This window comes from Myodes glareolus, chromosome 15, assembly GCF_982192425.1.
Source record: "Myodes glareolus chromosome 15, mMyoGla1.1, whole genome shotgun sequence".
Classification (NCBI taxonomy): domain Eukaryota; kingdom Metazoa; phylum Chordata; class Mammalia; order Rodentia; family Cricetidae; genus Myodes; species Myodes glareolus.
The window spans coordinates 15,566,830-15,588,491 of record NC_142040.1 but is presented as its reverse complement, the minus strand read 5'-3'; positions in this window follow the sequence as shown (position 1 = coordinate 15,588,491).

Sequence of the window (21,662 nt, the reverse complement as noted above, 5' to 3'; positions counted from 1 at the left end):
TAAGACCTTTCCTTCTCAAGATGCTTTTGGCCATAGAGTTTTATCATAAGCAATAAAAACCCTTATTAAAACATCATATCACACCCTTATAAAGGGCTGTTTAGGAACAGTGACCAGTGGCATCCTGGAACCAGCTTTTTCACCCTACAAGAACAGAAAGTGTTAGTTTTGATTTACTTGTGAACTGAGGAACATTGTAGTTTATGGATATTCCCACATTACCTGAGGATTTAATTGAAGTTGACTCTTAACAAAAGAAATTTAGTTGCAAGCCTACAACTAAATATTGATGTTTGCACATTAGCTCAGTTGTTTCCATTTTATGAATTATTATTCAAAATGTATTTAGACAACTATGTGAATCTGTATAAAGATGAGAATTATGGCATATTTATAAAAGATCACTTCCCCTAAGAAAATAAGGCAACCAAATGTCTATGAAACAAAAATAGAGGGAAATTTATGGTGTGTCAAAATAAAAAAGATGATAATACACACACACACACACATATATGTATATGTATATATATATATATGATATTATTGTCATGAATGGTAAACTACCAAAAATCTATAGTAATAGCATGATTTTGGTATTTCAAAAACCGTGAAAATCATGTATACATTATTGGCCTCTAAAGGTGGGTTCACTTTAAAGGGAAAGGTACCTCTCTGCCTAGATGCCTCTCTGTTTCTCTGTGTCTCTCAGTTCCTTGTCCTGTAGTTGGAATAGAATACTCTGACTTTCTCTCACAGCTCAAGGGTATATTTCATCGTGTCAGATAGTCATGGTGGCAACAAGCAGCAGAGGAGGTTGAATGCTGAATGTCAGTTCTCACCTTGCTCTCTCTCTCTCTCTCTCTCTCTCTCTCTCTCTCTCTCTCTCTCTCCATTATACCTTTCAGAGAAAGATCCCAACTACAATTAACATGGATCTTCTTATATTAGTTAATATAGTTAGCATAATTACCAATAGCAATTCTTGGATGCTCATCTACCAGATTTTTCGAGATTCTGTCATATTCATAAAGATTATAAATCATTTATTGTTCTCCAATATTTTATATATGTATGTATATTCACATACTTTTACAAAAATGCACTTAAATTACCCAAACATATATAATTTTATATAATTCTATTATATTTACCTATACATGTATACAACACATATAAGTATATATTTTGTATGTAATATTATTTGAATACTGAATTAAAATTACTGGTTTTTAATATTAAGTGTATGTATATATTTTATTTTATTTTGTTATTATTATCCTTTAAAAGACTGTTTTAAAAGGAGAGTCAGAAATGGGGTGAATTTAGATGTAAGGGGTGGTGGGGAAGAACTGGGAAGGTCATAGGAAAGGGAACCATAATCATGATATATTACATATATACTACATATGAAATATCTATTTTCATAAAAGTCTTAAAAAGACAATATGATATAGCTTTATAAGAAGTACACCACCGCAATGTATGCTATATTTTGACTTGGGCATTAGTGTTCTGTCTGATCACCCAGAAGGTTAGAGAGTATGGCTAGAGTTGTATAGCAATTATTCCTATGATGATAAAGTCTATCTTAGATGGAAGTTTTTCAAGAATTGGGAAACTTCAGGAGTCTCTGAAACTGACCATATGCACGAAGTGTTTCCCTCCCTAAGCTTATATAACCGGTAAGGACTATTGAACAATACTCACAGACCAGCAGAGCTGCCTGGCAGAGACATTCTCTGACCACAGGTTGTATTGTGAGTTTCAGGTTTCTAGGTTTCATGTACTGTCACCCAGCTGGGTGGTCTTCAGTGACACCACAATCTTTTAATCATTTCCAGTACTCTAGTGAATCCTCACCAATACTCCTGTAAGTTTCCCCAATAAACTCAGTCGTTTATGCACTTGGGTTTTGTTGAAATTCTTACTTTGATCTCTCACCAGTTTCCTCTCTTAGGTGAAGAGATGCTTGTTCATGTCTCCCCAGCAATAGTGTCATGCAACACACAACAAAATTATTTGTTATGAAAACAGACATCATTCATCTTAATCACTGGAACACGTAAACACTTGGAAATCTCAGAAAGTTTTCAAAAAACACTTAATTTCCCCTTATTAAAGACATTATAATAATTTAAAAGTATGATTTTTTTCAGATTGTCCAGATAATAGGTTTCAATTAAACATGTATCCTTTTTTTCCTAAGTGATCACATAATTAAACTATTTAGACAATGATCCTATACTGATAATGAGTGGCCAACATCTGTTATTTCCAGCACATTCTCATGAATAAGTAAGGTACAAAGAGAAGCAATGGCACAAGACATAGTGAGATGTTCCATCATACCACTAATCGTACTGTTGGAAATTGAAAAGACTTTAATTAGAATGGCAATTAAAATGTAACTTACACTATCAACTACTAGAAAAGTTATCAGATATTTTAGGAATAGAGACAGGAATAATGTGTGTTTGACTAAGATTTCTTGTTAAGCAGATGAAAGGGACCAAATGTGATCTTTATTGTTGCCTATTTTACAAAATGGTATACCAATCCATAAATTTACAAAATCTTGTCCTGTCTGATCACAGCACCGGTCCCAAGCATCCTATATATTTTTCCCATCTTATATTGGAACGAATTCCCTAAGTATTTCTCAGATATGTGTGTTAATATCATTCATCATTTTAACTTTAGTAACAGTTAAATACTGACCTTTTAAGAGTTGAGCACCTATATATCTGCTCTTCACAAGGAGTCAAAGACCTTTTAAAAACAAGATGTAGTCAGATTCATGTTATTTTGTCTTCGTAAGTTAAAATGAATAATTGTGCTCTGTTACTGTGCTCACTACCAGTGAAGATTCTGCCAGATGATTGTGTGTGTGTATGTGTGTGTGTGTGTGTGTGTGTGTGTGTGTGTGTGTGTGTGATTAAAACCTAGATCAGTTTAAGCTGCCCACTTTCTATCTATACTCTTTTTCTTGTTTGAGTATGACTAATCAGGACTCCACATGAACGTTGTGACTAGTATGGACATGAGCTTCTCATCCTTTCAGGGCTCCACTTACTACGATCAGAATTTTCATTGGATCACCAGCTCACAAATAACAACATGAAGACTTAATTATTAACTATGAAAGCTAGGTCTTAGTTTAGGTTTTTTTATAAGTAGTTCTTATAATTTAATTAGCCAGTTTATATTAATTTATGTTGTATCACTTGGCATTACCTCTCTTTTGTCTTGTACCTCCTGTTTCTGCTCAGTGACTCCTGGCAATGCCTGAGCACCAAGATTCCTTCCTCCTCTTACTTTTTTCCTTGGAAATCCCACCTATCATTTCCGGCTTAACTATTGGCTATTCAACGCTTTATTTAACTAACTGCAGTAATATATCTTCATACAATTTACAAATATTCCATGTACCAACTCCTTGATAAAACAAACTATATTTGTGGTTTGCTTTTACACTGTAATTGCCAGTTTGAGAATGAGGGACCTTGTTTATTTTGTTCATTATGATATATGTGACTAAAAGGTAAAATGCGAAAGTATACTAGTCAGTAAAGGACATTTTCTGTTTGCAGTATAAATAAAAAATGAAAGAAAAACAATGTGCGAATTATGTGGAAAAGGTTTAAATAAAACATGAATAAATCAATATTAGGATATCGACTCAATGCTAGTAGATTTATGTTCTTAAAAATTAGAAAAAATGCCATTGTCCTTGGCTTCTCAGTAAGTCCTCCTTGTCATGTGCGTTCAGGGTGTCCGTTTTGATCACATGTTCCATCACTCCCAGTCCAGTTGGCCTTGGTGAGCTCCCATTAGATCAGTCCCACCGTCACAGTGGGTTGGCGCACCCCTCGTGGTCCTGACTTCCTTGCTCTTGTTCTCTCTCCCTCTGCTCCTCATATGGACCTTGGGAGCTCAGTCCAGTGCTCCATGGTGGGTCTCTGTCATTGGATTTTGATTCCACTGCATGTACTAGCTTTGTAGGAATCTAGTCTGTTTGGATGCTCACCTTCATAGACCTGGATGGAGCAGGGAGGACCTCAGATTTCCCACAGGGCAGGGAACCCTGACTGCTCTTTGGACTGGAGAGGGAGGAGAAGGGGGAATGCGGGGAGGGGGAGGGAAATGCGAGGAGGGGAGGAGGTGAAAATTTTTAAAAATAATAATAATAATATTAATAAAATAAAAAATAAAAAAAGAAAAATTAGGAAAAATGTAGAACTATGACTATGAGGACTGTAATAGAAATTACTGACTCAAATAAATCACTCTAGGGTGGACATTTCACTTAGAATTTAATGGAAAATACTCAACTATCCACAATTTGAACAAGGAAAAGCATTTCTTTCATAAAACAGTACTTTAAATAGGTGTTAGAAGATCAAAGATTTACACTTTTTTAAAAATAAAGTTAACTGGGCTGGAGAGATGGCTCAGTGGTTAAGAGCATTGCCTGCTCTTCCAAAGGTGCTGAGTTCAATTCCCAGCAATTACATGGTGACTCACAACCATCTGTAAGGAGGTCTGGTGCCCTCTTCTGGCCTGCAGACATACACACAGACAGAATATTGTATACATAATAAATAAATAAATAAATAATTAAAAAAAAAGTTAACTGATAAATAATAAAATAGCTTGTAATTTTTGTCTGAAAGCATTTAATTGTCTTAATTATTAAGTAAAATATTTCATTTATCCATGTAAAACCTCAAATATACTCTGAATTATAAAATTATTTATCTTAGATTTTATAAACATTTGCTCATAATTAGTTGGTATTTTATCAGTTATGTCATAAGAGTACAAAAATAAAATTAATTATAATAACAGATATATATATATATATATATATATATATATATATATATCAAGAATTTCAAATTACGTGTGATATAGGATTCTTACTAATATTAAAATGTGTATAAAAATAACCTTTGGAAAATGGTATATATCCTCTAGCATTCTTAACTCCCTGTTATTCCAAGATTATCAGGAAATATTTTTTTTACTTTAAATTATTCATATTTTAACTGATACCTATACTTTTGATACTTTACTGAAGCTTGTTAGGCAAGGAAAGTTTATTAAATAAAGCTTATTAAATAAAAGTAGATGTGAGTAGTGTGAAACGTGTCTTTAAGACAATTCATCTTCTTAGAAGATTCACAAAGAGCTGGCCACGCTGTCTGAATCTGCTCAAAATCTGCAGAAAAAAGATGTTCCAAGAAACATTAACATTTTACTTCTCCTTTGGGTCATTGTTTTCTTCAAGTGAGAATGGTCACCTAAATGCTTTTGTAAAGCAAGCCCAATGGAACTGTTTATTCCGCGTGTCTTTGTTAGCAGATCACAGCAGCAGATAATTTTGTAGCTGGGGTGGAAACCTAGGTTTATCTCCTCATCTCAGTTCTGGGATCTCCTCTTCCTTGTATCTGGGCATGTCTTCTCCATACGATCACAGGCTCTATAAATGTATAAGTGTGTATGTCTATCAGCTTCATTTCGTCTGGAAAACCCTTTTTTTTTTCTTGTGGTCACCCATCATCTTTTGCTCATAGAGTCTTTCTATCTCTTCCTTTACATAAACTTCTGAGACATGTTTCATTCAAGGGTTTTAATGATATCTCTTTTAGGATTGGGTGACCCCAAAATCTCTCACTGTTTTCACATTAATCTTTGTGTTAATTTCTATCTACTGAGAGAAAAAAAAATCTGCTGTAAGTGGAATAAGACACTAATCTACAAGCATAATGGTACATAATTCAGAGATATTTTATTGCTGTGTTCCTTTACTAGGGTAATGGTGTTAGGTTTTCCAATAAGCCCATGATCTATCTGGTCTCATTTTCTTGATCATCTTAGCAGTATCAGGTATGGGCTCCATCTCATAGAGTGGACTTTAAATCCAATCTAAAAGAAGATTGCTTCTCCAATAATGTTGGCGCTACATTGGCATACATTGGTATATCGTATAGCTAGATCAGTGTCGTATGTGGCAGGGTTTGCATCCATGTTTTATTTTGGATTATTTTTGTCCTTTACTAGTGTGCAGAGTACCTCACAGTACAATGAACAGTGCTTAGTAGGAGTTAAAGTTCTCGGTATTTCAATTTAGTTTCTCTGTGTTTAATAGCATAAGTAAGTCTTACCTTTGTAAAAGAACTTTACCAACAGGTTACAGAGAGCACCCAAAAGGTTGATATGATTGGGAAAGCTTTGTGTGGTTCTTTTGATCAAAAGCTCAGCAAAATTTAACCTATTCCTTACCTGAAAATTGTACTTATTGGTATAAAATGTTCAAGTGGGGCACTATCTTATCAATTATTTGTTACTCTATTTAGATTTGCTTCATATATTTAAATATATTAGGGAACATCTATTATCGTATGATTACATAATGTTGACATATTGTCATGTCATATGTAATTATGTAATTACATGTAATTATGTAATGGCCTTTAGTGTTAGCCATGCACCACATATTTTCTTCTTTAACCTTTTACTCATATTCCTCCCGATTTAATCTTCATTTTCTAGAGTCTCCTTTGTCTTTCTGTAAAAATATATTCTATTTCCTTTACTTTTTAGATGATCTCCTCCCATACTACTCAGTTAACGAGGAATTTATCTCTGAGGTTATTCAGAAATTCACAAATATCAGAAATACAAAACTAATATCCACATATTTGAAAAAACATACACTAATTATATTTTAGGGTCTTGATTATTTGACTCAGGATGGCTTTTTTTAAGCTTTATCCTTTTACCTGAAATTTTAATTTAATTTTTCTTAACAGCTGAAAAATTCCAGTGTACCTCAGTATTTAGGCTGTTTCCGATTTGTACTTATTATTAATAGATCAGCAATGAATATGAATGAGAAACTATCTCTTAGTATTATGGAGAGTCATTTGGGAGTATGCCCAAATATGGTGTGTTTGGGCCTTGAGGTAGAAGGATTCCTATTTTTCTGAAGTACTACTACACTAATTTCCAAAGGGTCTATGCAAATATACACTCCACCAGAAATGAATAAGTGTTTCCCTTTACTTGCATTCTTGTTATCATGTTTGGTGTTTTGCTTTACTGATTTTAGCCAGTCTAACAGATATAAAATAAACTCTCAAATAGTTTTGATTTACAATTATCTGATGAATAAGTATGTTTGTGTCTCATCATTTGCAAACTTTTTGTTTAGTTTTGTACTCCAAATCTTAATTGAGTTATCTGTCTTCATGACATTCAATTATTTTAGCTATTTTTTTATTATAGATAGTAATCCTTTAGCTGATATGATTTTGGTTAAGATATTTTTCTATTTTGCTGTTTGAATGATATACAGTGCCTTAAGAAACTTTTGTGTTACATGAGATTCCATTTATTAATTGTTGATCTTAGTAACTGTCCTATCAGTATCCTGTACAAAAAGTTTTCTGTGTCAGTGGTTTGAAGCCTATACTCCTCTTTCTTCTACATCAAGTTCAAGGTAGCTTGTCTTGTGTTGGAGACCCTACTTCTATCTGTAATAGACTTTTGTTCAATGTGATAGATGTGGATTCATTTTAATTATTTAATGTGTGTCATCCAGTTTGATTATTTTTTGATTATGCTGTCTTTTCTCCAATGTTTAATTTTCATTAATCTTTATTGAAATTTCAATGGAATAATGTCTCTGTTTACAATATAAATCTATTAATCAAAGTGTATATTTTTATCTTACTAACATTCACATTTGAGAAATTCTTGTTTTTATTGTCATTGCTTACTGAAATTGTATAATATAACTTGAAATATATAATGGTGATAACTCTGGAAATTTTTTTTATACTTAGGATTGTTTTAGCTATCTTGATTTTTACATTTTTTTTAGGAAGTTGAAGAGTTTTTTCAATTCTATGAAAAATTGTGTTGGATTTTGATGGAGATTGCACAGAATTTATACATAGTTTTTAGTAGGATGATCATTTTCACATTATTAATCTTGACAATTTATGAACAATGAAGATCTTTTCACTTTCTGGAATTATTTTTAATTTCTTTCTTCATTTTCTTAAGGGTTTTATTGAAGAATTCATAAATAATTTAGGTAGAATTACCCCTTTTTTATTTTGTTTGCTTGTTTGGGGGGTTATTGTGATAGGCATTATTTCCCTGATTTCTTTCTCAGTCTTTGTTATTTGCATATTGGAATGTTACTCATATTTTTGTTATTATTGTATCCTTCTAGTTTCTAAAAGGGTTTGTTAGGTGTAACCATTTACTAGTAGGGATTTTGTAGTCTCTTATATATGAAATCATATCATCTGTAGATAAAGATATTTTTAATTTTTCCATTTCTATTTGATTTTATTCCTATATTGATTTCCTTGACTTATCCTAGTGCTCTTTTGTTAGGCTTCAAGCTTTCAACAGGTATGAGACCTGAATATCTTTATCTTCTTCCTGATTTTAATGGAAATGTTTGAATTTCTCTGTCAGCGTGCTATAAATTTTCTTTATTATGCAGAAAAAAATATACCCTTTAAATTCCTGGTTTCTCCAAAAATTTTATCATGAAAAGATGCGGGAATTTGGCAAAGTTCTTTTCTGAATCTAATGAGATGATAGTGTGGCTTTAGTCTTTGGTTGTGTATATGTGGTGGACTATACTTACTGCTTTACACGAAAATCAAAACAACTCTGAGATTCCATCTTACACTGTAAGAATGGCCCAGATTGAAAGCACTGATGACAGCTTATGCTGGAGAGGTTGTGGTGTAAAGGGAACACTCCTGCATTGCTGGTGGGAGTGAAACTTGATACAGCCCCTTTGTTTATCAGTATGGCAATATCTCAGAAAATTAGGAAGCAACCTTACTCAAGACCCAGCAAAAACACTTTTGGGTATATATTCAAAGGATGCTCAATCGTGCCACAAGGATATGTGCTCAACTATGTTCATATCAGCATTGTTTGTCATAGCCAGAATCTGGAAACAACCTAAATGCCCTTTGATCAAAGAATGGATAAGGAAAATTAGTATATTTACACAATGGAGTACTAAACAGCAGAAAAAAATAATGACATGTTGAAATTTGCAGGCAAATGGATGGAGCTAGAAAATATTATTTTGAATGAGGTAACCCAGATACAGAAAAACAGTTATCGCATGTACTCACTCATAAGTCATTTTTAAACATAAAGCAAAGAAAACCAGCCAACAAATCACAATCCCAGAGAACCTAGACAACAGTGAAAGCCCTAAAAGAGACATAAATGGATCTAATCTACATGGGAAGTAGAAAAAGGCAAGATCTCCTGAGTAAATTGAGAGTATGGGGACCATGGGAGAAGGTTCAAGGGAAGGGAAGAGGCAGGAACGGGAGAAGAGAAAAATGTATAGTTAAATAAAATAAAATAAAATAAAATGCCAAAAAACCGTTAAGCATGATAAAAAGAAAGGGTAAACATATAAGAATACTAAGAAGTGTCGATAAAACAAAAATATACTGAATTTGAACCATTCTTGCATCTTTGGTATGGACCTTACTTGTTCATTGTAGATAATCATTTTAATGTGCTTTTTGATTGGATTTTTCAGCATTCTACAGAGAATTTTTCCACCTAAGTTCATAAAAGTTAATGGTTTCTGCTATTTTTTTTCTTTTCTGTGTGGTTTTAGTATCAGGCTGATAATGATTTTTAAGATGGAATTGGGAAATCTTCCTTTAGCTTCTATTTTTCAGGAAAATTAGAGCAGTAATGGCATTAACGATCATTAATATTCCACTAGAATTCATCAATGAATCCATCTTTGGGGGGGATTCTTAATTACTGCTTGTATTGTGAAATTCTTGCTATACACAACCTCCTAAAGTTAAGTCAAAGGAAAATCAACAATTTCACATTTTGTCAATTTGATGCTGTTCGTTGTAGTGTCTCCCTATTATCTCTAATTAATAATTTCAATCTTCTTTCTCCCTCTTTCAGTTAATTCCAGTAAGGGATTGCAAATCTTATTAATTTTCTCAAAAATTTATCTGTACAATGTATTGATTGTTTTATTAACTTTTTGTTTTAGTGTAAATTGGTACTTTCTCTGTCTCATTGATCTCCCTGGACTGGTGTCTCTCCACCCACTGAGTTACTGCTTGTTCCTGAAGATGCTTATAAAATACCCACTCACAGCCAGGTGGTAGTGGCACACATCTTTTATCCCAGTACTCGGGAGACAGAGGACAGCAGATCTCTGTGAGTTTGTGACCAGCCTGGTCTACAAGAGCAAGTTTCAGGGCAGACTCCAACGCTAGAGTGAAATCCTTTCTCAAAAAAACAAAATAACCACTCTAAGACGTAATATTAATTATATACTCTTTGGCCTACTAGATTAGACTTCTTATTAACTAACCCTTACATCTTAAATTATCCCATTTTTATTCATCTCGGTATCACCATGAGGATGTGGCATACTGTTAGGTTCCAGAATCTTTCTCTTCCAACAGTTACATGACATCTCTCTGACACAACCTTCCTTCTCTCTGCATTCAGTCTAGTTTTCATGTTTAGCTATATTCTGCTCTTCCCTGGGTCAAAGCAGTTTCTTTATTAACTAATGGTAATGAAATATATTTACAGTATCCAGAGGGGGTGTCCCACATCATTTTAGTATTTTCCACTTTATTGATATTTTTCAGTTGAAGAACTATTTTTAGTTGTTTACTTGATACACTTGATTTCTGATGTTATTTAACTCCAGCATGCATTGGTGAGAGAGGGTTAATGAAGTCACTCACAATCACCATGTAAGGTTCATTATGTGATTTAAAGTTTAGTAGTGTTTATTTTATGAACTTCAGTGTTCTTGTCTTTGGTCCATGAATGTTTTGAATCTTAAAATTTTATTGATAGTTTTTTTTGATGCATATGCAGCGTCCTTCCCCACTACTTCTGATTAGTTTTTGTTTTAAGCTTATTTATGAAGACATCAAAAGAGCTATACCTGCTTCTTTCTTGGGTCCACTTTCTTCGAATATCTTTTTCCATTTCTTTACTTTGGGGTGACATGTATTCCTGATAGTGACATGTGATTTTTGGAAAAAGAAGAAATCTGGATCCTATTTTCTAATCTTGCCTTTAGTCTATGTCTTATTATTTGGGAGTTGAGACCCTAAATATTGAGAGATATTTATGAGCAGTGCTTTTCAGGTCTTATTATTTTGAACTTATATTGTGGGTCCCTCCCTTTTGATTTACAATCTGGGGATTATTTATTACTTGATTTGTCTGGAATTTGGTTTTCCTATCCAGACTGATAGTTTCCTTATAGTATCTATGATAGAACTGTCTTCATCAAAATTCTTAAGTTGGGTTTTATTGTTGGGTTTCTTCTTCTTTCTCAGTTGATTGTGATTTTGTATATAGAAGTCTGAGATGGTATTAGTAGTCACTCAGAATTTCTAGAAATTCTTTTCAGGTCCTTTTGACTTTCAGAGTCTTCTTTGAAAAGTGAGGTTCTATTGAATTTTTCTGTCTTTATTTGTGACTTCATTTTTTTTATCCAGCTTTTAATGTTCATTCTTTTTCATGTCAATTTAATGTTTTTCATTGTCATGTGTAGTGGTCAACTTTTTCTCTACATATTTGGTGCTCTGTGTGCTTCTTGTACTGTATTAGACACTTTCGTACTCCGATTGAGCAATTTTTCTTTTATGATCTTAAGAAAAAAATAATTTCTGTGTTACTGACATGTGTTTCCTAAGGAGAAAAGTACTTTATTGTTCATACATTTGCTTTTTGCATAGCATCCCAAATTTCTTAGATGTATTGTTCCTGTTTTTGTTGTTGCATTTAGGTTAAACATTTTCTTTGACTAATAACTCTCAATATTAATGTTCTCAATCCCAAAATAAAAGGATACAGACTAAAGGCTGGATTATAAAATAGGATTCAAGTTTCTTCTGCATCCAAAAAACAAATTTCACCAAAAAGAATAGATTTTAAACCAAAATAAAAAATATTGCAAGTTTGTTTATTTCTAACACCTTGTCTTCAAGACCTAAAATTGTGTCCTTTATGTCTTCTATTCTGTTGGTGACCCTCCTCTTACACATCATGATTTTCTTTTTCAGTTGTATTTCAGTTGTGGGTTTCTTTAGTGACTCTATTTCTATTTCTATGTCTTGAAATATTCTCATCATTTAATTTTATATGTCTATATTTGTGCAGATTTTCGGGGTATTGGTTATGGTGTCTCTGGGAGTATATGTTCCTGAGAACCAGCAGATGCCTCAAATAAAAGGAAGAGGGTAAGTGAAGTACCTGAGAGGGTCACTGAAATAGATACATGGGAACCATCATACTCAAAAAGAGATTGGCTTCCATGTAAATGGAAAACAGTTATGAGAATCTCCTCAATTAGTTGGCTTCAGAGAACTAAGAGTAAGCCTGGAAAGACTAGAATGGCAGATAGGTGATAGTGAAAATAATCTATTTGTATTTCAGCCCATTGTGGTCACTGAAGATCCCTAGTAGAAAGCATTTTTTTGTTTTTGGTATTTGGTGTGTGAGGCCCAGAAATTAAACCAAAGAATATGTGCAGAAAATGGTTTGGGTACCCTGGATGGCCACCAAGAGATAGAGTCCCCTGGCAATGACGGTGGGGTGGAAAGAGGGTTTTCTGCTGGCACAGCAGATGGACTAAGTCTGGATGGTCAACTTAAATTCTTATGTGGCATATAATCATCTGCTGATGGAGTGGCTGCTTTAGATTGCTAGTTTGATCATTTGCGGGGCATAAAAGAAAAGTTAAGGGAAGAGATTATGTTTTCCTTTTTATCTACGTCACTATGTCCTCCAGAACATAGTCCAGTGAAATGAACACACAAACTAGTGACTCATCATTCAGAATCCTGAGGGGAAACTGGTAAAAGGAATCTAACTTTTCACGAGGCAAGCAGTTTTCCCTTTGCTATTTTTGGTTAACAATTCATTTAGGGACTGAGTCCAAAGAATGCTTTGGACTCATAAAATCAGCACTAAAGGCTGCAGTCCTGGAAGGAACCTTGCCAAACACTCAGATAAATAGTACATAGCTAAGTCGTGCTTACTGTAATAGGCCCAGAAATGAAACTGGCTTGCTAATGTCTCAGCAAGTATTAAAATTAATGATGTAAATGATCACAAAATATAAAACTATTTGATCTAAATAATGAATGACATCAGTGACTTGAATTTTATAGAGTCTCCTTGTCCTTCAGGGATCAAGCAACCTATAGGAACTATGTGATTCTTGGGAATATATGATATGAAACATTTTAGTTAGATGGCTAATTTGCCTGTCCATAGAGAGAATTCTAACAATCTGATGATATATAATGACCCAAGTAGCTAGATTAAATGCCTTCAAATTTTACTTTTAAAGTTTCTTAATTTTGTGAGATTATTTTCAATGTATAATAATTTTGCAATCTAAAATTGTAAATAATCTTTTCTTCATATTCATGTCATATGATTCTCCAGCTTACTCATGATAGAATATGAAGGCACTTACTATTTCAATAACCAAGAGAATTAAGTTATTTAGACTTCTCTGTCCAATGTATCATCTTATCACAATATGGACAGTGGGCAGAGGAAATATCAGAGAAAATGCTTGTATTATTATTATATTTTCCATTTTCAAACCCCTCTTGTGATTTATAATGGTTAATAAAATGTTTGGAGAGTATATGAATTATATATATATATATATACATATGTGTTTGCATTTTAAATAGAGTAATTGTGAAATTCTATTAAAAGGAAAAAATATATTGGATAATTTATTTAACAAGCATATATTTTATCTTATATTTAATGATTTTTTGAATCTCATTTTAAAATAGGATCCCAATCAGTTTTTACATATCGCAGAATGAAAAACCAATATTTTCAGTGTTTTTACATGGATATTATCAAGTTGAGTAGTATTTCTCAGATTTTAGGATGAATGCAGTGTCATGGTGAGAAACCACTTTACTCTGTGTGGAAATGGGAATGATGCTATATAGTACAAACTTAACTCTTACGTGAAAGGAGTGAGAGTGTGAAGAACAGCTGTTGTGGAACTAAGAATAAAGGTTGTGAGTCACTAAATAAAGGACTAAGATTAAGGTTTTGTTTTAGGAAGGTAATATTAATAAAACTATGACTTTTGATTAAATCTGAACCCAATCACAAATTATTTCTTCATAATTTTCTTCATATTATTACCAATTTCTGTTACTTAAGAGTCACATGCACATTTATTTGCAATATATTTTGTTTATATTACATTTTACATTTCTAGGAAAGACCAAGAAATGAGAAAAATATCATTAAATAGACTATAATAAAAACTAAGTTTACAAAAATTTTGTAATAATATGACTGCTAGCATTGAATTGAAATTGTATTAAGATTAAAACAATATAATCATACATAAGCTTATGCACATTAAAAATAATCTTAAGTCACTCACATCAGCTCAGAATAGGTGTTTTTAACCTTAACACTTAGAGTTTAAGAAGCAAATAGATCAATTATAACAAAATCATAAAGAAAATCTCTTAGCACAAGTCTAGTAGTGATTAATAATATGTGTTTGGTACAAGTTGGACCCTAGTGTGTGGTAGCTTATTTATGTTTTTTCTCAACTCTTTACTGCTTACATCAACATAGTTTTACTATACCTCACTCATTGTTAATTTTGTCAATTAGCTAGGCAGGCGAATAATTTACACTGTAAGTACAGCTCTCACTAACTAGGGAAGTTTTTTATGGTACCTTCCAATATTTTTCTGTTATCAAAAGCAAAAACTTAGTTAGAGTTTTCAAATGAAGTATATCTACAATATAAAATTTATTTGCTAATTTTTCTTATTCTTTGATAACTTCATAAATGTATATATTTTATTCTGATTATATATATCTTTCACTTTCTCCATTTATATCTCTCATCTAAAATTAGGCCGTTCTTTTTAATTACTTATTTATTTATTCACTGAGTCAAAACTATATTGCTCACATGTGCATGGGTGTATAGTCATCCACTGGGCCATTGCAAACCTACCAGTAGTTAACAATCTTCTATACACCGGAAAAAAAAAGTCCTATTAAGTAAAGAGTCAGGCACAAAATTAGATAAAATATTTATTTAATGAGTAATTGATTTATTGCACCGAGATTTTCTTCTTTCTTTGTATACAAATACATGAGAAATATTAGGAACTTAGACATGTCATATAAACTGTTAAAATACACATTGGGTATAAACAAAATTAATAACTGATAATAATTAGTCTGTATGTAAAAAAACCTTTTGTCAAAAAATCATTCCTAAAACAAAAGAGGATCTATAAATGTGAGAAATTAGGAAATCTAAATTTTAAGTAATTCTTATGCATGTTGCTGAGAAAGTCATTATAATTTCATGATTTGATTGCTAGGTTTCAGAAAGAAATGATTTAATAATTGCATTTTCTTTTAAATTTGCTTACTTTAATACTTTCCTATTGTAGAGAAACAATACTACCAAATGGAGAGTGTACTTGCAGTTGAAGTGATAAGCAGACATTTGCCAGTGGATATATTGCATTTTAAGAGTGAAAAGTGTGAAAGAGATAACTAGGTAATATGCATTTAAGAAATGTTTAAATGGGTGGAGGGAAGATCATTGGGGGCCACATTTAGAGTGCTTAAATTTTTTAATCACACCACTTTTCTGTTACCATTATATCACTACTATTAGTTCTCTTTCTTTGACCATAACAAAATATTTGGTATAACCTCTGTTGTCCTGGATTCTGGATCCTTGTGGTTGCAACAGTGGATTGAACATGCACATTTACGATCCATCCCCTGCTTGTGCTCAGTAGCCAGAGGAGCTGAGATATGGCAGGTGCTTCAGATTTGATGGAGCAAATATGCACAAGACAGGATATAGTTGTAGAAACTAATTACCAAGAAAACCTAAATTTAAAAGTGGACGAGAAAGAAACTGATTGGAAAGTTCTTAAAAAAATCACAAATGTCCAGTAATTACTTTATAATAAGTTTTCAATATTGTTAGCCTGAGGGTTAATACAAATTAAAACTACTTTAAGATAAGGGAGTTTCCCAGAATATTGGGAATCTATGTACCTCAAGACCCAGATATACCACTCTTTGACATACACCCAAAGAATGCTGAATCATACAAGTATACCAGCTTAATTCATAATAGCCATAACTTGTGAACAACTTAAAACAACCTAGGTTCCTCTCAACAGAAAAATGGATAAAGAAAATGTACTACATTACACAATGAAGTATTACTCAGTTGTTAAAAAGAATGACATCATGAAAGTCTCACTGAAATGAATGGAACTACAAAAAAGTCAACCTGATCAGGCAACCCAGTCCCAGAATGACAAACATAATATATACTCACATATAAGTGGATATTAGCTGTCAAGTAAAAAAATTAATCATTCTGAAATTCACAGACCCTGAGTAGTTATATAAAGAAGACTCCCTGGTATGGGGAAATAGAAGTGATCTTGTGGGTGTCCTGGAGGCAGTGGGGATGGGAACATGAAGAATCAGGTTCAGGGGAGGGCAGAGGGGGAGAGCACTGAAAGAAATGTCTAGTAAAAAGACATTTCAGGGTCTAGTAGAAACCTCTTGCAAGCAAAACTCCAAGAAATCTACAAGGATGACTCAGCTAAGAATCCTAACAGTGGTTATATAGCCTAAACTGGCTATCTCCTGTGACAAGCCAAGACTTCAGTGTAGAAACTGAGATGCCAATCAGCCACAGAACCTTCAACCTATGGTCTGTTTTTCCTATGGAATGTGCTAGGGCAAGTGTGACACAGAGATAATTGGAGTGACCTACCAATGACTGGTCTAGCATGGAATCCATGCCACAAGAAAGAGTCCCTGACACTGCTTAGAGCACCAGGACCCAGAGGCTGGAGAGCACAGATACCCAAGACAAGAACCAACCACGATCAGGGAAAATATATCAATGTAATGATGCCTAACTATATTCTACTATACTCAGAGATTGGTGACTACTCCAATTGCCATCAGAGAGCCTTTATCCATAATTAATATAAACAAAAAAAGAGAATCAAGTCAAGCATTAGTCTGAGCTCTGGGCATACTGTTGAAGAGAGGGAGGAAGGTCTGTGTGGACCAGATGGGTCAAGGACATCACAAGAAAGGCCATATAATCAAGTAACCTGGGTTCATAGCAGTGAAATGGACAACCAGGGAACCTGAATGGGACCACCAAAGGGACTCCCCCACCCCCTATCTATCTATCTATCTATCTATCTATCTATCTATCTATCTATCTATCTATCTATCAATCAATTATATAGCTTGATCTAGTAGTGGGACTCCTAACAGTGGGAACAGAGACTGTCCCTACTGCTTTGGCTGACCTTTAGGAACCTATTTTTTCACATTTGGTTGGTATGATAATACAAGGGAGGTTTTTAGTCCTACTGTGACTTGATATGTCATGCTTTATTTGACCCCCATGGGAAGCCTATCCCTTTCTGAACAGAAAGAAAGGAGGAGTAAAATAGGGGAGGGACAGGGGGGAGTTTGGGGAGGGAACAGGAGAAGAGAGGGCAGCAGAAACTATAGTTGGAATATAAAAAATATCAATAAATTTAATTTTAAAAAGATTTAATTTTACTTAATAATGATCATTGTCTAGACTACAAATGACAACATATATTGACATAAGTGTAATAAAGGAGAAAACTTTAAATACTGTTGTTGAAGGTGTAAATGAATGCAGTTCCTCTGACAAGTAGCCTATATTTCTCAAAAACCTAGAAACAGGACTATCAAATGATTCATTTATTTAACTCCTGGACACATATCCAATGACTTTATAATACATTATGGCAGAGATATTTGTATATTTACTCTATTCCCTGGAGCTAGAAGATTGGATCAATCTAGATGTCTAGATGTCTATGAATGAATCATGAAAATGTGAAACATTAAAATTTAATTGCATTCTAAATTCAAATAACTTTATATTTAAAACACATAGGAAATCAAAAACTAGATATATCCCATTTGCGAGGGCCTGTATTTCGTGAGGAGAAACAGTAGGATACAGGAAAATGAAAATGGAAAGGGGAATACTGAGGGGAGAAGATTTACACAGGCAGATCATTGATGGTACATGAAGGCCTTGAGGGAAGGCTTAACAAAATGAAATGTAGAGATAAGCTTCATGGGCACCTGTGGTCTTACAGCAATAATATATCGATGATATGAAAGAGTATGGGGAAAATAATGAAAACTAAATGTTTAAGCAGGAATGAGATGGAAGTTTGTAGAAAGGAATGGGCAGAACTTACTTAACTAAAATTGAAACCCAGTTAGTTTGTATACTAATAAAATATCTGTCTTCTAGCAGCAGATATGTGCATGCATGCGTGCGCGCGTGCGCGCGCGCACACACACACACACACACACACACACACACACACACACACACACACGGTCTTTTTCTTCACTCAACGGCTCCCTTCCTCCTCTCCTGTAAAGAATGTGTTTGTTAACCATTCAGATGTTTCCCACAGCCCAGGGCCTGACTCCACATCCATGCACATATGGTCATCACCAACTGGACTCAGTATTCATAAATTTTAAATACAGCAAATGGAAAATAATGTCATGTTAGATGCTTTATCACTGTCTCCTTAGAAAACATCAAGGGCAACCACAGATATTTTGAACCTGAGAAATCAGTGTGGTTAACTGACCAATTTTCAAAACAAAACACATCACAATCAATTTTATGATTAAAGGAACAACAAATGATACTTTTAAGAAAAATATTCATATCATAATAGTGTAGTTACCTACAAAGATTTACTTGAGTGGCTCATACTATTGGACTTAATTGTGTTTAACACAAAACAGAAAAGTTGACTCAGTAAAATTATACGGTGTCATGTCTGTCATGAAAAGCAAATGACATTTAAACAAACACATCAGGTTCATCTCAAGAGAGAAACTATTTCCCACACATAATAGAGAGATTAGTATGTACATGAATCGATGAGGAGATGACAGGTTCTTCAAGAGGAGATTTTCTTTCAAGAATAGTGGTGTCAATATACCAAATTAAACCACTCGGTTTCTGACAGTCTACAATAATATATATGACACTATTGTGAGTTCCAAATGGTTTCATAATCCACATCAGCTAAAGATTTAGACATAGCTACATTGATAATAAAACACTGAGACTTCAATTGTTCTCATCATTACTATTGTTTTATTTCTAATTTATTCTTCTCTCATATATTAAATCCACATAACCACAGTTTCTCCTCCCTTCATTTCTCCTGTCCCCCACCTCCCCTCTAACTCAGATGAACTTCTCCTTTTTAATCCTTCAGAAAACAGCAGGTTTTCAAGGGATATTAGATGAACACAGCATAAGAAGGTACAATAAGACTAGGACTTCATATCAAGACTGGGTGAAGCAATCCAATAGGAGGAAACGGGTCTTAGGGATAGGTAAAGAGTCAGCTCCCACTACCACTGTTAGGAGTTCCACAGCAAAACTAAACTAACAACCATAGCATATATTCACAGGACCTAGCTCAGATCCATGCAGGCTTAGTGATTACAGCTTGTGTCTCTGTGAGGCCCCATGAGCCCTGGTTAGTTGATTCTGTAGGCTGCGTTCTCCTGCTTTCCCTGGCCACTCTTTCTCCTACAGTCCTTTCTTCCCACTTCAGGGAGTTCTCTGAGCTCTCCTTCTTGTTTTGCTGTGTGTTTCTGCATATGCTCCCAATAGTTGCTTGGTGACACCTCTCTGTTGACGATTGGGATAGACACCGATCTATGACTATAGCAGAAAATCATTAGGAATCATTTCATTGACTCTTTTGTTTCAAGTAGTGTTTGTTTCTATCACATGTCTCTGAACTATCCACTATCCAACCTCTTGTGCCTGGCCATCCAGGCAGTGTTAGTCTTGGGCTCCCTCTTGTGGTGTGGGACTCAAGTCGTTGATTGCCCATACCCCCAAATAATTTTTATTATTCTCATAGTGCTTGCATTGGAGTGGAGAAGGGCCCGTGCCCATGAATTCAGTGCCCGTGAAGGCTACAAAACGCTACCAGTTCTCCTCAATCTGGAGTTATAGGTACCTGTTGTAACACCTCGACCCATATGGGTCCTCTGGTCCTCTGGAAGATTCATAAGTGGTTCTAATGGTTGAGTTGTATCTCCAGCCCTTATACAATTATAATAGTATCACACACACAAAAATTTTAGTAGTAGTAAAATTTTTCTATTTGGGTCACAATCTAAACCAGAGCCGTAAATCAAAAACTATCAGCGATATAACCCCATAAAACTTGTTAAATATTATTTGTTACACAACTTTTTCCTCTCCAGGCTGTTAAAGATAATTTCACTTCAAGTAGATTTTTCCTAAAAAGAATTAAAATTTTATGCCTATTTATATGAACATATAAAACTGAGGAGTATTATGTTATGAAAGGGTGAAATTGATATTTTAATTGTTGTAAAGATAACTCGCTTATAATTTCAGTAGCAAAAGTTAGGTATAGAATATAAAACTGTTAAATATATATCAACTGCACAGAACAAATGGATTCATTATGACTTTTTCATACATGCATCTGATACAATATTATGTTTAACATTTACCTGATTTCCCAATCCCATCATGATTGTGGCATTTAATTAAAAATTATGTGAACCTATGTTATAGAGACATTGATGTCTGAAATTCTGAAATTTAAGTCTTTCTACTTCTCGATGCTCACATGATTTCTACCTTTATTTCCCTACTTGTTTCATAATGTGGTGTGGAAAACTCATACATGATACCAATGTGAGTATATAGTTGGTGACACTCTGTGGAAATTGATTTTAGCCAGGTATGGTAGCCTACACTTGGACTCACAATATCTGAGAAGTTGAGGCAAGAATTCCATGAGCTTGAGTCCCCATGCAGTTAAAAATGGATTGCCAGGCAACCCAGTGCTACAGAGCGACAACCTGCAATAAGTAAACCATATCAGTTCATGCTTGGAAAATCAATCAAACAAACAAATACACAAAAAACTTTTGTTTTTTTTTCTATAGGCTCTGTATTAATGGTTTTAATATGTTGATTATACAAAATAGACTTTTTAGTTCTAATACATTTATTTTATAAAATAAAATTTAATTCTAAAGAAACTATTAGCTTCTTTTTTGTAACATTAATAATACCAAGTCGTATTTACAACCAAAAACCATGTCACATTCTAATGTGAGTTACCAGACATCTAATTTTATTAACTCAATAATTCAATGAAATATTTTTGTTTCTCCAAAAGATAATGTAAGCAAGGTTCAAACCAGTTAAGTTTCTGTACATAATATAATATTCTTGGTACAATATAAATAGTGAAATTATTTAACAAACTTCTCAAAAATAATTAAGTAATTATTAATAACTTTTTAATTAGATGAAAAAATGTGTCCATTCTTAGAGACCATTTTACTTTGGTCTGTGATTTTTAATACTTTTTGATTATTGATTATCCATCCTGAACATGTTGAATTCTATGATGTTTCAGATCACATTCCATATATTCACTCAG